Here is a 16910-nt window from a genome sequence, read left to right as displayed (position 1 = left end):
CAATGTGAGGGGAGAGCGGGCCCAGCCTTGCCCAGAGCTGAGCCCCAACAGAGCCCCGGCAGAGCCCAGAACAGCCTCAGCATCGGCAGAGTCAGCCTGGAAGGAGGCGCCTGGAGCCTTCTCGACTGCAGCCGACTCTTGTTTACAAACCGCGTGGGGTGGGAAATGCCACTGGTTCTGCAAGAGGCCAGAGGGGGCCCGGGGAAGGCCCAAATGCGAGGGACAAAAACGTGCCCAGTGCTGAGAAAAACCACGCCTTTTTCCCCTCTCACGTCGGCGAAAATATTGAATCCTAAACCAAGTCAAACGGGGCAGGGGAGGAGCCCAGGCCCTTCCGCCCCTGCAAACCAAAGCGTCCCTTGCACGGCTCTGAGCCCCGGCGCTGGTGGCCCCGCGGGCGTTGGTTTCTGTCGGGCTCGCTGCCGCCAGCCCAGACCCAGCCCGGGACAGGGCGGGCGCTGGAGGCTGCGGGCGGGGAGATGCGATCCCGGGACACGCATTCGGTGGCACCTGCGAGCGCAAGCAGGGGAGGGGCTCCGGCAGTGAGAGGGGGGGAAAGGAATAAGGTGAATGTGACTTAAACAAACAAAGCCCGTCAATCTGCTTTAGATAGGGCCAGGGAGCTGTAGGTAGGAAGGAATGAAAGAAACTATCATTTCCAGAAAATGTTACTGATTGCCATGAACTGCTGCTCAGCCAAGGCCGTGTTAAATTCCTGAACTTAGAGAAGAAGAACAAAGACTCAATGGAGTTATTAATATTGTTTTGTTTTACTAAAACAAACAAAACGGGTGTGTGCATATTGGAGGGTGGATTGGGAAGTCTGAACCTTCCAAGAAACAGTCCTGGCGACGGGGCAGCCACAGCAACCAGGACGAGCCAGCGCTGCTCTGGCACCGGCTCCTGCCGAGGCAGCAGCGGGAAGGAGACCGCGGGCAGCCGCTCCCGCAGCGCCCTCACGCCAGGGCGAACACGGCGCCCACACGGCACAACGAACCCGCCACAGCCCCCTGCCGCCCCCTCCGCCCGCAGCCAGCCCCGAGCCCCGCCAGAACCGAGCGTGGCTCCCACCTGCGCTGGGGCCGCCTCCGAGCTCCGCCGCTGCCGCCTCAGCGGTGGTTCCCAGTCAGCCCCAGTATGATCCCGGCATGATCACTCCCAGCATCATCCCAGTCGCTTAGAGTCACTCCCACTATGTTTTCAGTATGGTCCCAGTTGCTCCCAATAAGATCCCAGTTGCCTGCAGCATGGTCCCAGTGGCTCCCAGTCACACCCAGTCTGGTTCATTTCACTCTCAGTAAGAGTCCAGTGTGGCTCCAGTCACTTCCAGTATGAACCCAGTCACTCGCTGTATGATTGTACTTGCCCCCACTGTGGTCCCAGTTGCTCCCAGTGTCTTGGTTTGAAAGACAGGTGTCTGCCAAGGAAGGCAGGAGTCTCTCCTGAAATGGAAGAAAAAAAATTGCAACCCCCTTCCCTCTGAATTATTATAATTTGGAAATTAAGGAGCTTTCAGGCAAAGATATGGGAAATAGGAATAACTGTTCTTTACTAATATATATCTTTATGTGTATAACCAGTCAAACAAAGAGCAATAACTCTGGCAGTAACAGCAAACAATCACAAACCCAGTGCCAGCCTTCTCGGCTGTCAGGCCCTTTCCCCTCGGGTGCAGTTCCGCTCGCAGCCGGCAGGGGCGCTGGCGGCTCCCGGTGAGCAGGGCAGGTGCGATGGTTCCCCCGCGGCTGCAGGGGGCGCTCCGGAGCGAGCTCGGGGAGCACGCGGCACTGGGGGCCTGGGATCCCGGGAAGGGATGGAACAAAGGTTTCAAAAACCCCCTGGGCAGCCGATCCCGGTGTCCAGCCGGACCCTCAGGACCAGCAGGCTGGAGTGGCAGGGATGAGCATAAATCCCAGGTGGCAGACAAGATGTATGAAAATTCTGGAGCTGTGGTGGGAACCTGCGGAGGTCTGGGCAGGCAGGGTGAGCGGGGCTACAAAGTAGCGAAGGCTCGAAGCAATGGCAGGGGCAGGGCGGCCGCAGCCTGGCTCCCAGCGGGGCAGGGAAGGCAGGCTTGGGAATCCTGGGCTCTCTCCGGTAGAAGGAAGGCAGCTGAAGGAGCAGCCTCTCTCTCCGTCATCCAAAACGCCAGGGACTGACTGCCCACACAGCCAGGTGAAAAAAAGAGTAGCAAGATGCACCCCACCCCTATGGCCAGGTCTTTTGTTTTTCTTAAGCATCCAGTAATTTGTCCCCGTGGCAACATCTATGGGGAAAACTCCTTTAACAGAAAAAAAACCCAAGGAGAACTCCTAAAACCCCAACATTCTGTTACGAGCTTCCTGCAGATTGTTCCATCTCTGCTGACCATATGGAAAGATACAAAGATCCCTTTCGGTTCACACAGTTAAATGTCTGACGGGTCACACGGTGGTGCCTGTACAGATACACGTCTGGAGAGAAAGCCAAACATCCATCGCACTCTCTCAACACCCACAGAGCCTGAACCAAACTCTGCAAGGCCACGCAGCTTTACACAGAAATTCATACATCGATAAAACTGTACAACGGGATGCAGGTTTACACAGAAATTGATACACAGGAAAACACAACAATCTGTGCTGTGTGAATACACCGACTTCTGTATAAAAATGGCTTCGCACGGCGGGAACCGATACAGAACTGTGCGATTACCAAAGGACCCAGCGACACTTCCACACCCTTGTAACTAAAGACACAGGACTGTCGAGCTCTCCAGCTCCGTACATTCCTGTCTGGGGGTGACTTTATGATGTGTATCCCCTATCGCTGCTCTCTGCCCAGAAATCAATCCTGTGCCTTTCTGTGCCTTTAAACTGAGCCCGACGGGGGAGAGAGAAAAACCCGAGCGAACTTTTCAAAGCGGTTGTTCAAGGACACAGACACACACTCCTGTGCGTTCTGCTGCGGCAGCGAGAAGAGCGGAGGGAGCGCCCTGCTTGCTTTGCAGCGCGCTTTCGGCTCCTTTTCTCCGGAGGGAGACGGAGAGTTGAAGTTTGTTTTCCTGGGACTTGGACTTTTTCCCTTCTTCTCTTCTGGACTGTTTCAACATCAGAACACAGGGGGAGAATTTTCCACCGAGGCCCTGGAGGACACCAACCCAGCTCCAAGGAGGAGGAGAGAGAGCACACCTACAGAAGGACTCTGAAATCTTCCCAGGTTTCTCTCCACAGCGAGAGGTTTAAGTATTCAGCATTATTATCCTTTTCCTGTGTGTTTGTTAAATAAATAGGTTCTTTTTCTCTTTCACTTTCCTCAGAGGAAAATATTTTTTCCCAGACCTGGTGGGAGAGGGCTGGTTGTAACCTGCCTTCTGTCAGAGGATATTTTCCTCCAAATTTGTCCAAAGCAGCACACTAAAATAAGTCAGTATTTATTTGGAGGGAAAATGATTTCTAGTGGCATTTTGAGGGTCAACAAAGAGAATAATAATAAGGATAAGTACAAAGAAATAAATACAAAGAAATACAAAGAGGTGAAACAGGACTGGAGCTCACTGGACTGGTCCTTGGCAGCGCCCGGGCAGACCCTGCATGAATTTGGCTGCCTGAATGCAGCTCTTGCCCGGGCCCCAGGGGTGGCCCCCTCTGGGTGTCTCTCCCAGCACCACAGGGATGCTCCTGCCTCTTCCCTGGTGCCCCAGGGTCCTGCAAGCGCCTTCTGGGGCCACCCAGACACCTCCCTGGGCCTCTGGAGGCCCTGTGGCACAGTGCAGACAGGGATCGAATCAAAGCTTCCTTGGAAGATGGAGGCAGGAGAATATTGCCCACGATCTTCTTTCCAGCTGCCCTCCACACTCCTGCAAATCCTGCTGGGACACTCAGGCTCTCCATTCCGGGGCTCTGCAGCTCCCATGCAAACCCATCCATCACTGTGTCCCCTCTCACATGGACATCAGGAAAATGGCACAGCAAGATCTAGAAAATCTTGATTAATTTGACTGCTCTAAAATTCTACTACTCGAGGGTGACTGGAAGACTATGGGGTGAGAACCTTATGCCTCCAAAAAGGGTCAACAGTTTGGAACTGGAAGACTCAGGGAAACTTCAGCTTCTGGGGGAAAAGGTGCCCTTCCTCCTCTCTCCCTTTGCTTTATATATCCGATCTGGAGTCATATGGTTGGAACATCCCCTTGGCTGATTTGGGTCCGCTGGCCTGGCTGTGTCCCCTGCCAGGATCCTGCCCACTCCCATCCCCTCTCCTGGGGGAAGGAATGGCAGAGGGACAGCGCTGCTGGGCAGCAGCCAGAACACCGCTCTGTTATCAGCACCTGTCCAGCTACCAATGCAAAGCACAGCCCTGGAAGGCCCGTGAACTTTCCCTCAGGCAGACGCAACACACGGGACTTGAGCTGCCAGCAGCCCAGGTCACCCTCTGCCAGCCCCACTCCTTGCACCTTGTGTCCCCACAAGCAGACACAAAGTGTTTCTGCTGCTCCCCCTTCTGCACAAATCCACAGAGAGCTGGGATTTTTCCAAGTCTCATGTCTCCGTTGTGCCGTATTCCCAAAGAAGCAGCAGCCCCTCCCGATGAACACGGCGAGTTACGCGGATGCTTGTCAGCTCCACTGCCTGCCTAGAAATCTGGAAACTGCCTCTAAATGCTGCTCCCTTCAGCTCCTGGGCACCGACTGACACAGAGCTGGGAAACAAATCCCCTGGCTGCTGGCTGACAAGGTGAGTTCCGCCAGAGTCAGAGCTCTGTGGGAAATCTCTATCCACGCCTCTCCTTTGAATAGATCCGCACACAGGGTGCGCAGGGACGTGCACTGTATGGAAAGGAAGGAGTGTGCCAGCACCGTGACTGACACTTTCCCTCTCCGTGTGTGTTGCACAGCCACGGGTACACAGACGTGATGGAAACCCTCGCACAGCCAGAGCCTTCTGTCCCTGCAGAACGGAGTGCAGCGGGTGGGGGCGGTTGGTGGGCAGCGAGTCCCGGACAGCGGGCGAGATCCGGCTCCACAGCTGCCAGGCCCCGCTAAGGCTTAATGCCGCCTCCTCGGCAACAGGAAAGGCCTTCAGCCTCGTCCCTGCCCAGAGGGGCAGCGCTGGCCTGGCTGCACAGCTCCTTTTCCCCACAGGTTGCAGGAGATGAGATCACAACGCTTGCAAACACCGACTGCGAACCACAGCTCTGGGTGCTCACCATGAACCTCAGCTCTGCGAGCGCCGTCTGCCCCAGGCTCCAGGGGATGCAGTGGGAGCCCGGCTGGGCTCTGCCCTGGGACCATCCTCCAGGGACAGCTGCACACAGGGAGCATTTGGTTGCCACAAAGAGCCAGGCCATGGCTGCAGGGAGCTGCTCTGGGTGCAGCCTGCACTACTGTGTGCTGTGCTCTGGGGCTGCTGCTCCCCGCAGAGGGGACTGCACTGGGGTGCCAGAGGAGACAGAGAAGCTCCATCTTAAGCCTAACTGGGCTGGGTGGCTGGGCTGGGAAGAGTGGCGAGGGTCAAGGGCATTCACAGAGCTCATCCTGCTCTGTGAAGAATGAGGAAAAGGGATTGGGAAGCCAGCAGTGAGCAGAGCTGAGGCCTGGAGAGCAGCTCTGAATGACACTCAAATCTCACCAGACTTCTGAGACATTGCTGTTCTTCAGCCAGTGACAACATGAGTCCCTAAACCTGGGGCTCACTCTTCCTCGTGGCCAGGGGCATCAAGGAAGGCTACAGTGCAATGGGGACTGCGGTGAGCTGGGAACTCACTGGGGGAAAGAGGGAGCACTTGTGGAGCAAAAGGCAGGTGGGGGAGAGAACTGTTCAGAGAAGGGCTGAGCTTCAGCTTGAGCAAGCTGAAAAATGTCATTGAGGGTCATCCCAGGCTGATTTCATTTCAGAAGTTACTGAACAAGTTTGTTATTGAGGGGGGTGTCATATTTTCCCCTGGAGGTGCACGCTCTGCAAACTTGAGCTGCACTGCCGAGCTGCTCAAGCATGTCTCTGCTGCAGGTCACGGCGTTTCTTCTTTGGCTTCTCGTGGCCCTGGGGCTGAGCCACAGCAGAGCCCTGGCAGAGCCCAGAGCAGCCTCAGCATCCACAGAGCCGGGCTGCAAGGAGAGAAAGCAGAAAGCGCCCGTCAGCTGAAGGCTCCCGTCCCCCTTGTCCCAGCCGCCCGCGGTGCCCAGGCCGTGCTGGCCGTGCTCAGAGCGCTGCCCAAAGCTGCCCAGCATTGCTGCCTCTGGCAGGAGAGCAGAAGGGCAGGACACGTGCCCAGCCTGCAGCCGGCCGTGGCACAGCCACCTCCTCAGCAGCTGCCCAGAGCGGGATGCTGCTGCGCTCGCTGCCGTCTCCCAAAAGCCCTTATCCCAGCCGTGCCAAGAGGACGGGCACCCACCTCACGCCTCCCGCCGCCAGAAGAAAAGCTGCTCCCAAACGGTGTCCTCAGCCTTCTCCAAGGGCACGTCCCACCCACGCCGCAGCTGCTCCCAAGCACTTGCCCATCCAGACCAGACACCACCTAGAACGCTTCCTTTGGAAAAACAAACCATAAATCAATGAAAAGAGATTACAGACAAAAAGGGGAAACAAGGAAAAAGGTAAAAAATCTTCTCTCTGCTGGGGCCTTGAGGAAGGCCCAAGCCCGCCATGTGAGGGAAAAACCCACCCACGGGCCAGGGCAGCCCACGCTTTCTCCCTTCCCCCTGCACTGCCCCCAAAAGTCATGCTGAGCCCAAAGTGAACAAGGGCAGTGGAGCAGCCCAAGCCCTTCCTTGCCTGCAGAGCAAAGCAGCCCATGCACAGCTTCTGGTGTCCAACCTCTGCTCCCACCATGGGGCTTTGTTTGTGTCGGGCTGGCTGCCCCAGCCCCAGCCCAAGCGCGGGCCACGGTGGGTGCTGGGGGCTGTTGGCAGGGCCAGGAGCAGACTCCCAGTTCAAAACCAGCCCAGCCCATCCCCCCAGCCCTGCCAAAAAGCAGCTTGGCAGCCGACTGAAGAATTGGTTGCATCCGCCCCAGCAAAGGGGGGAACCTTTGCTTCCCGGCCAGGCTGTGCAATGCACAAATCTGGGAGCATCCCCCTGCGTGTGGACTCATCTGCAAATTCGCTGTGGAGCCTGGCTTTGGAGAAGGTGCCACAATTGAAGTCCATCATCTTCAGCTTGCCAGGTGGAGGAAGAGCTTGTCATCCTTGATGTCACCCTCCATGTCTCCAGCAGCAGCAGCCGCACCTGGCACAGCTTCTCCAGGGCCTCCTTCTTCCCTGGGGCTGGAGCAGGCTGTCAGTGCTCTGCCCAGGGCCCCGGCTGTCGCTGAAGCAGGACAAGCAAAAGCAGCTGGCATGGGGGCCACCAGTGCTGGGAAGAGCAGCTCAGCTCCAGCAGCAGGGCTGCGCGTGCCCAGCTGAGGAGCCCTGCGCGGCGATTCAGGCAGGACAAAAACTCTGCCTTTCTTTGCTGCTTCTTGCCAAGGCACGTGTGCAGCTGGAACTTACCGGCTCCCTGGCTCAAAGCGTGCGTGTGGCTCTCTCCCTTCTCCTATGGCACGTGAATATCCTGCATCCAAGGATCACAGGACAGGTCTTCTAATGAGGGCCTTTCCGAGGAGAGCACGGATAAACACCGTCGGATGAGATCCTGGCACTCTGCGCAGAGAAAGCAGAAAGCACCAGTCAGTTGCAGAAGGCTCCTGTCCGCTTTGCCCCACTCTTGCCATGGCCAGGCCGTGCTATGTGTGCTCAGGGCTGTGCCTAAACTTTGCCATCAATTCTTTCTTTTGGAGGAGAGCAGGACATTGCCACCTCCTCAGCAGCTGCCAGTATGGGATGCTCCTGAGCCCGCTGCTGTCTCCCAGCACTGCTATTGCCCCCGTGCTGCAGAGACGAGGATCCACCTGGAGAGAGCCGTCGTGGGAGCGAGAGCCGGCCCCAGGTGCTGTTCCAGCCCCTCCTGAAAGGGTGCTCCCCGCAGACCATCTGGTGCAGCACGATGCCCAGGGACCAGACGGTCGCTGCCTCGCCGTGGTACCAGCCGAGGTGCGTCCATTCCGGGGGGCTGTAGGACGGTGTTCCTATGGAATAGAGATGGAGTTCTTTAGGGGGACGCTGCCTGCTCCCAGAGCCTCGCCCCAGCATCCCTGGGCATGGGGGGGGCCGCACCAGCGGCACGCGGCGTGACCTGCTGCCCTCTCACCAGCACCTGGGGCTTGTGTACAAACTGGGGGTTGGAAAAGAAGCCGCTGGTGTCGCAAGAGGGCAGCGGAAGCCCTGGCAAGGCCTGAGCATTCCATGCAAAGGAAAAACCCACTCCGTGCTGGGGAAAAACCACGCTTTCATCCTCCCTGCCTGCACTGCCCCAGAAACCATTCTTAAGGCAAGGCAAGCACGGGCAGCAGAGCAGTCCGAGCCCTGTCTCGCCTGCACACCAAACGGGCTGGAGCACAGGTTCTGGCCCCCCCTCTCTGCTACCCCCACCCACGGGTGTTTCTGTGGCGCTGGCTGCCCCAGCCCCAGCGCCAGTCCTGGGCAGAGGGGCTGGCAAAGGCTGCCAGCAGGGCTGGAAGATGGCCCCTCAGCCAGCGCCGCTCAAAAGCAGCTCAGCTGAAGACTCCGGCTGCCATGACTGGCAGCAAAAGGGACAATCCCCCCTGCCACAGCCGGCTTGGGCCGTGAGATGTTGGGCTGTGAGATGTTGGGCCGTGAGATGTTGGGCTGTGAGATGCCGCTACCAGGAGCCTCCCCCTGCATGGGCTCACCTGCAAAGCTGGTGTAGGCTGCGGCTTGCAGGTAGGTGCCACAGCCAAAGTCAATGAGTTTGGCCTGCCCGGTGGCCAGGTCAACCAGGATGTTCTCCGGTTTGATGTCCCGGTGCAGGACCCCGCAGCTGGTGCAGTGCCGCATGGCCTCCAGCACCTGGCGGAACAGGTGCCGCGCCACCTCCTCGCACAGGAAGCCCCGTGCCCAAATGAAGTGAAGGAGGTCCTGAGATCGCTCCGGGCGCTCCAGCACCATCACCACGTTTTTGGGGAGCTCCAGCCACTCGTGGAGCTGGACGATGCCAGGGAAGCCAGCGGACACCTTGTCCAGCAGCACGATCTCCAGTGGTGCTCGGGTGCCGTCGGGCTGTTGGGAGGAGCACGATGCCGTCAGCGGGGCCGATGCCGTGCCGGGGCTCGGCAAGCCCTCAGCCAGCCGGGGACGCTCTGCGCGCTCCGCTGGCCCCACGGCCGCTCTCCCTCGAGGCGTTCTGGCGGCTTCCACCCTGCCGGGCCTCGGCTCATCCCCGCCCGTCGCGCCCCGGCTTCTCCCGGAGCCCCTCGCTCACTCACCAGCTGGCCCCAATGGTGGATGCGGTTCCGTGGCACACGTTTGATGGCCACCTGCAAGGCAAGGGGAGCAGCGGGCTGAGCTCGCCGCCCGCCCTGCCGAGCCCCATGCTTCTTCTCCTCCTCCTTTGCCCCCCGCCTCCCGCGCCCGCCGCCGGCCCCGCCACTCACCGGGGCGCCGTCCGAGAGCCGCGTCGCCGCCAAGACGCTGCCGAAGCCGCCGCGCCCCAGCAGCGAACCCAGCCGGTAGCGCTCCTTCAGGCCCTGCTGCGCCTTCCCTGCCGGCGAGACGCGGCCGTCAGCGCTCGGCCCGGGGCCAGGAACGGCCCCCGAGCGCCGCTCAACCGCCCCGGGCCGGCCATCCCCACATGTTGGCTCTTTTGAAGCGGACACCGGCGGCTCGGGGCCGGCGGCCGCGCTCAAGAGCGGCGGAGTTCGGGCCGGGGAAGACGCTGCGGAGGCGGCGGGAGCGGCCGCGCCGCCTGTGTCCCCGGCGGCCCCCGACAGGAGCCGAGGCCGGGGTCGGGGTCGGGGTCGGGATCGGGGTCGGGCCAGCCGGAGCCAGGGGCTGGCGATGGTGCCCAGGAGCCAGGCACTGATGCCCGCCCAGCAGCGCCACAGCCAGGACGGCGAGAGCCGGGCGGAGGCGGGACCGCGGCGGGACGCCCGGGGGCGGGGAGGGGGCAGCCCCGCCCGGGGCCGGGGGCGGGCCGGGGGCATGGCCCGGCCGGGCGTGGGGAGAGGGAGGCCGCGGGAGGGAGGGTTGGGGAACGAAAGGGAGAGCGGGAGAGGGTGCGAGACACCGGGAGAGGGAGAGGAGGAGCAGGAGAAGGGACGCAGAGGGTTCGTGGACTCGCTGCTCTTCTGCTGCTCTTGTGCTGCTGCCGCTGCTGCCGTTGCTGCCGCTGCCGCTGAAGCGCTGGGAGCGTTTGTCCGCGTGTCCGTGTGTCCGGTGTCCGTGTGTCCGTTGCCCCCCGCGCGCCCCACGGCCGAGCCCCGCGCGCCCCCGGGCAGCACGGGCCGCTCCGCTCCGGGGCCGAGGCGGAGTCCCGGAGCATCTCTTCCTCCCGCAGCCACACCAAACCCGCTCGGCCATTGGGAGCATTTTTGCACACGTTTCCCTTTGAAGGGCTCCTCTCTACCCCCATTTCCAAGGAGTCTCCCTGGGGTTTTGGCACCTGCAGCGACAGGGCAGCGATTGGGCTTCAAACTGCAAGAAAGACATGGAGGGGCTGGAGCACGTCCAGAGATGGGAATGGAGCTGGGGAAGGGTCTGGAGGACTTCTGAGGGGCAGCTGAGGGATCTGAGGGGGCTGAGCCTGGAGGAAAGGAGGCTCAGGGGGGACCTGGCTCTCTCCAAGTCCCTGACAGGAGGGGGCAGCCAGGAGGGCTGGGGCTCTGCTCCCAAGGGAAAGGACGAGAGGAAATGGCCTCGGGGGAACCTTTGGGGTGGATGGTGGGGAAATTCTCATCCTCCGTATCTCTACAAAGGGGGAGGGGGTGAGGGGTGGGCCACGACCTGGGGACACGGGGGTGGTGACGCTGGGCTGGGGACACGGGAAAGGGCACGGGAAGCCAAAGCCCCGCTGAGCGCTGGCGCTGGGCTGGCACGGGGTGAGCCGGCAGCAGGGCCCCACAGCCCTGAGGGACTCTCCCCGACGCCCGGGGAGAATTGATCCTGGTCTCTAAAAAATGAGACTCAATAAAATATCATTAAAAGATGCCTCCTTCTCCTTCTCCTCCTCCCCCACCCCTTCTTCTGCTCCCCCCGGGCCCAGCGCCCACCCTTGGCCCCCCGTTTTCCCCGCGCGGTCGCATCCGGCGGGAGGAGCCGGGATGGAGCCGGGACAGGTCGGGCTGGGGCAGGGCTGGGCTCTGGGCCCAGCCTGGGAGCCCCCCACGCGCCCCCTCCCCAAATTCCCCTGGCGGGGGGCGCTGGGGGCGAGGGGGGGCGCAGGTGGGGTCCGGGTGGGGAGCGCCGGGCGCTGCGGGTCTGCCTGGCAACTGGTGAGTCACCAGCGCCGCGCGCTCTGATTGGCTGAAGGTTGTTCAGCGCCTGCTCTGATTATCTGACACTCGCGGGCAATTTTGGTTGGTCCTTGGGGGCTGTGGGGCGGCTTAGGGGGGGGTCTCTGCGCCTTTGGGGTTCGCTGGCTGCCGATTTGGGGTTCAGGTGCCTCCCAAGGACCCCCCGGGGGGGGCGACACAGGGGTCACACACGGGGGTCCCCATTCCCGATCCATCCTGGGGCCGGTTCTGCCCCCTCCACTCTCGGTCCCCCCGCGGGATCCCCCAAAGTCCCTTCCCACTGTTCCCCAATAAACGGGACCGGGGCCAACTGGGAAGCCTTCCTGGGAACACAGGGAGCAGCCGGGCGGGGGCAGAGTGACAGCGGGGCTGGGGGGGACACACGACCCCCCAAAATCAGCGCGGGGACGGAGCGGGGGGTCCCGGCCGGGCCCGAGGCCACGGGGAGGGGCTGCGGCCGCCGGCGGCTCAGGAGCTCTGTGGGCAGAGCAGAGGGGGTGACACCGGGCAGGGGGGCCCCGGGGGAGCACAGAGCTCCGGGGGAGGGGGGGCACGACCCCCGGGCCCCTCCCGTCACCTGCTTGCACAGGTAGAAGCCGAGCCCCAGCGCCAGGAAGACGAAGCCCAACACGAATCCCCCGATCCCCGTCAGCATCTTGGGGGGCGGGGGGGCAGCTTGGGGGTGGGGGGGGAAGGATCTGGGAAACAGCAGCGGCTGCTGGGAAGGGACCGGAATGGACTGGGACAGAATGGGATGGACTAGGACAGAATGGGACACCAGGATACACTGGGACCAGGACCGGGACTGGGCAGGACCAGATTTGGAGCACCAGGGATTATACTGGGATATATTGGGACCACACTGAGGGCTACTGGGAACATGCTGAGGGCCAATGGGTGCTGCTGGGATATACTGGGAGTGATTTGCATCGTACTGGGAATGACTGCGATTGTACTGGGAGTGACTGGAACCACAATGGTGGTGAAAGGGCGCAATTGGAAAAATGCAGGGGGCAACTGGGATCATCCTGGGAGCAGCTGGCCCATGCTGGGGTCATACTGGGATCATACTTGGAGTGACAGGGTCATGTTGGAGTGACTGGCATAGTTCTGGGACTATCTGGGAGTGACTGGGATCATACTGGGGCTGACAGGAATCAAACCAGACTCCTACTGGGAAGTTACCTGGAATCATACTGGGGGTGACTGGACTCATACTGGGATCATGCTTAGAGCAACTGGGACCATAATGGGACAAAAGGCATCACAGAGGGACTGACTGGGAGTGGCTGGGTTCATACTGGAAGTGACTGGGGCCCTACCTGACTCTACTGGGAGGGACTGAGAGTGAAAGGAACCATACAGGGCATGACTGGGAACAACTGGGACCATGTTGGAGGTAACTGGGATCTTATTGGGAGTGACTGGGAACATAAAAGCTTGAGTGGAATTTTTATCCCGTGGCATTCCCGGGGAGCAGCGGCAGCTCCACGCCCCCAGCCCGGGGGGTGGGAGCAGGGGAACCGCTGGCAGCACCTCCGGGGCACAGCCGAGGGCTGGGGGGCTCCTCCCCCACTTCATTTTCTCTGCCCAATTCAAATCATCCCCTCCCATTCAAATCCCCTCCGTTCACATTTTCTCCCCACCATTAAAGTTTCCATGCCCCAATTCAACTTTTCTCCCCAATTAAGCCCTGAGGCCCCTCCCTGCTCCCGGCTCCTCCCGGCAGGACTCGGCCGGGGCCTTCTGGAAACAGCAGCGGAAAGAGTTCAAAAATTCCTCATTACTTCCATCGATTTCCTTGGTTTCCGGGGCATTTTCCTGCGGCTGCTCCGGGCCATGGCTGAGGGGTCCCCTCGGGCTCCAGCCCCTTTCCAGTCCCTTTTTCCAGCTCTTTTCCTCAGCTGACCCAAAGCTGCGGATTTTGGGGGGTGGGAAGAGTCGCTCTGCTCGGGGGGGGGCGTCCCCGCGGTGCCCCAGGGAGGCCCCGAGGCCGCAGCGCGGTTCCCTCCGGCCCCTTGGAGCCTTTGGAATCTCCAACTCTCAGCAATCGCTGTCCGTGGCATTCAATCCCCCCTGCAGGGTTTTCCCCCAGACCGGCTTTCTTTCCAGAGGGTTTTGTGGTTTCGCTTCGAGCCGGGGCCTGAGGGCACCGGAGCGGCCGCGGGTGCCGGGGCACGAAGGGCTGAGGGACAGCACCGCCCCACAAACCTCCGGGAGGGGGACAAGGGCTGGAGGGGGCAAAGAGAGAATAAACACGAGATTTTAGAAAAAAATAAAACCCCAGTAAAATATAGATCATATCAAAAATATAATAAAAGAGAACTCTGAAAAAAAGAAAGTAACAGCAGAGCTTCTTCTCCTGGGACGTCGGGTTTCTTGTCCAAGCTCCGAGCTGGGTCTGAGCCAGAAACCAGTGGCTGGGAGAGTTGCATAGGCTGCTGAAGGGCTTCCTATGGCCAGAATTAAAGTGTCGAGTATCGTGGAACAGCTTGAGCTTACAGAAGCGCCAGCGCTCCCGTTGGATTCCCTCGTTTGAAGCTGAAAGCGGAGCTCCGTCTGGGACTCTGCTTTGTAAGGATTGAATGTGAAACTCCAGAGCAATCGCCGTTTCCCTCCCTCCTCTGGCCAGCGGCGCACGGAGAAGGGATGGGAGTTTCGGCGAGTTCGTGCTTCCCCCTGAGGGACAGGAATCCTTGCCGTGTCCAGCGGGGGTCCCTCCCCAGCCGTGCGGTCACTCCCCGGCCCGGCCCTGAGGCGCGGGGCAGTCGCGGGGCAGCCGCGCTCCGGCCCCGTCAGCGGCACCGCCGCTTCGTGCCGGGCAGGAGCGGCAGAAGGAGCCGGGCGGCGGCGGGGGCTGAATCCCGGCAGGAGGAGGAGGAAGAAGAGGAAGGGGCCGGGGCCGCCTGCGGTGTCCGATGGCCGGGGAGCAGCGGGGAGGCCTCGGGGAGCGGCGGCGGGCGGGGCCCTTTGGAGCCGCCCCGAGGCCTTGGTGCTGTCAGAGACTGAAATATTATATTTTATGACTTAAACATTTTCTTAAAGGACTTTTAAAACTGTATTACAAAAGCTGAAGAGTCCCACACCCTGAATGGGGCCCTGAGGCCTGACACTGCTCGCTGATGAAGGTAAGATAAAGTAACAACTCAGGGCTGGGGACATTCACTGAGCATAGACCTAACACCTCCAAGATGAGGACCACAGCCCCAGGGCTATCAGCTGCCAGGCTCGAACAGACCCTCACACCACGGGGTGGAGGGAGGAGCGGCTTTGGGTATCTTGGAAAAGCCTCTGGTCAGAGGTGCAGTGACCGCCCATCCTCCACTGTGCAGAGGAGCCCAGCTGAGGGGTCCTCATCGCGGGGGGGTGGGAGGGGAGCTTATCCACAGCAGAAGGGGTGACATGGCCCATCACAGGGGCCCCCCCCAAGGGGTCCCCAGACCCTGCACCAGAGCACCAGAGATGATGCAACAGACCCTCAGTGTTGCAAGGGACAGTGTGTCAAGCTGGCCCCTGCAAGAGAGACACGAGGGCGTTCCCACCTGGCACAAAGTGTACATTAATCCACGGAGTTCTGCACCCTTCGGCGTGCAGCGGCGTGTGGTGTGGCAGCGTGGCATGGCGTGTGGCAGCAGGTAGCAGCGTGGCCACGGCGGCAGTGGGGGACCCTCACCACCAGCAGAGCAGATGGAGGGGAGCAATGAGACCCTCGGAAGGGTGATTTGCTTCCACTTAACCCCTGTCACCTTTCCCTCTTCCCCCACCCCCCCCTACACACTTCTTTTTCTTTCTCTCTTCCCTTCTCTTTGCCTCTTTTACTATTAAATAAAATACATCCATTGTTTGGCAACAACATCTAACCTCATTTGGTTTTAATCTCATTTCTGGGAATATTTTGAACCTTATAAGTTCTTTCCGGTTTATGCACAGAGACTTAGCTTGCTTTGCTTTTCTGGGTCTAAACCAGATTGTAACAGGTGCTGCCCCGGGTCCCAGTCACTTCCACTTGCCCCAGTCGTCCCCAGCTTGGTCCCAGCTCCCCCCAGCACATTCCCAGTTGCTCCCAGTCCCCACCCAAATGGTCTCAGGCTCCCCAGTATATCCCAGTAGTGCTGAACATTCTCGTAGTCATTCCCAGGCACTCCCAGTTGCCTCAGCATGGTTCACTTGCCCCCAATATTATCCCAGTCACTCCCAGTTGTCACCAGCATGCACCCTGTCATTCCCAGTTGTTCCCAGTTCCTCCCAGTGTGTGCACAGGTGGCTCCCAGCATGGGCCTGGTAGCTCCCAGTAACCCCCAGTCAGGGTCCATTCACACCCACCATTATTCCAGTGTCATTGTAGCCACTCCCACTATGACCCCAGTCACTCCCACTCACTCCCAGTAAGATGCCAGTGGTCCCCAGTGTGATCCCAGTTGCTCCGTGCCAATGCCAGCATGACCCCAGGAGCCTCCAGGATGATCCCTGGGGCTCCCTGTCTCTCCCAGTATGATCCCAGTCACTCCCACCTCCTCCCAGTTGCTTTCAGCGTGATTCCAGTTGCTCACAGCCACTCCCAGTCAGTGCCAGTATGATTCCAGTCACCCTCAGTGTGATCCCAGTCTCACCCACCATGGATCCAGCTGCTCCCACTGTGATCCCAGTATGAACCCAGTTGCCTCCAGAGGAGTTCCAGTTGTTCCCAGTTCCTTTCTGTATGAACCCATTTGCCCCTAGGATAGTCCCAGTCCCTCTCAGCATGGTCCCAGTCATCCCAGTTGCCCCCAGTGTAGATCCACTGCATCAGGCCAGCTGTTCCCATTGTGGTTCCAGTCACTCCAGTATGGTTACAGCCACTCCCAGTAGATCCCAGTTGCCCTCAGCATGCTCCTAGTCATTCCCAGTCACTTCCAGTGTCCCCAGTAAGGTTCTAGTTACCTCAGAATGATCCCAGTCTTTCCCAGTTTCTCCCACTTACCTCCAGGACAATCCCAGTTTCTGTCAGTGTCCCAAAGTGTGGTCCCAGCTGCTCCCAGTATGATCCCAGTGGCCCCAGTTGTGGTCTCAGTCCCCTCAGCATGGTTCCAGTACTTTCCAGTGTATCCCAGTTGCTCCTAATGTGTCCCCATTTTCCTCCCAACATGGGCCCAGTAGCTCCCAGTAACTCCCAGTCAGGTTCCATTCACACCCACTGTAATCCCAGTGGCTCCCAGCATGATCCAATAGGACCCGGAGTCACTCCCAGTATGGTTCCAGTCACTTTCCAGGATGATCCCAGTCACTCACAGTATCATGCCTGGTTCCCCAAACATGATCCCAGTTGCTCCCTCTCAACGCCAGTATGATCCCAGTAGCCTCCAGTATAATTCCAGTCACTTCCCAACACTTCCTGTATGATCCCAGTTGCTCCCAGTCACCTCAAGTATGGCCCCAGTAGGATCCCAGAATTATTTCAGTCTGGGCCCAGTTGCTCCCAGTCACTTCCAGTATGGCCCCAGTCACTCCCAGATACTCCCAGTATTATTCCAGTCATGCACAGAGTGACTCCATATCACTCCCAGTCTGGGCCCAGTTGCTCCAAGTCTCTTCCAGTATGGTTCCAG

General features: G+C 59.9%; 1 protein-coding gene across 1 annotated transcript in view; it reads right to left on the bottom strand.

The window, feature by feature from the left end:
- The window catches only part of LOC116439026 (zinc finger protein OZF-like), a 365981-nt gene that overhangs the window by 207686 nt on the left and 141385 nt on the right, over positions 1-16910 (bottom strand). The gene's annotated exons all lie outside the window — the stretch shown is intronic.

The sequence above is a fragment of the Corvus moneduloides genome, unplaced genomic scaffold, assembly GCF_009650955.1.
Source record: "Corvus moneduloides isolate bCorMon1 unplaced genomic scaffold, bCorMon1.pri scaffold_89_arrow_ctg1, whole genome shotgun sequence".
NCBI classification, from domain to species: Eukaryota; Metazoa; Chordata; class Aves; order Passeriformes; family Corvidae; genus Corvus; species Corvus moneduloides.
Note: the sequence above shows the minus strand (reverse complement) of the source record. Positions and strands in the feature narration are given on the sequence as shown.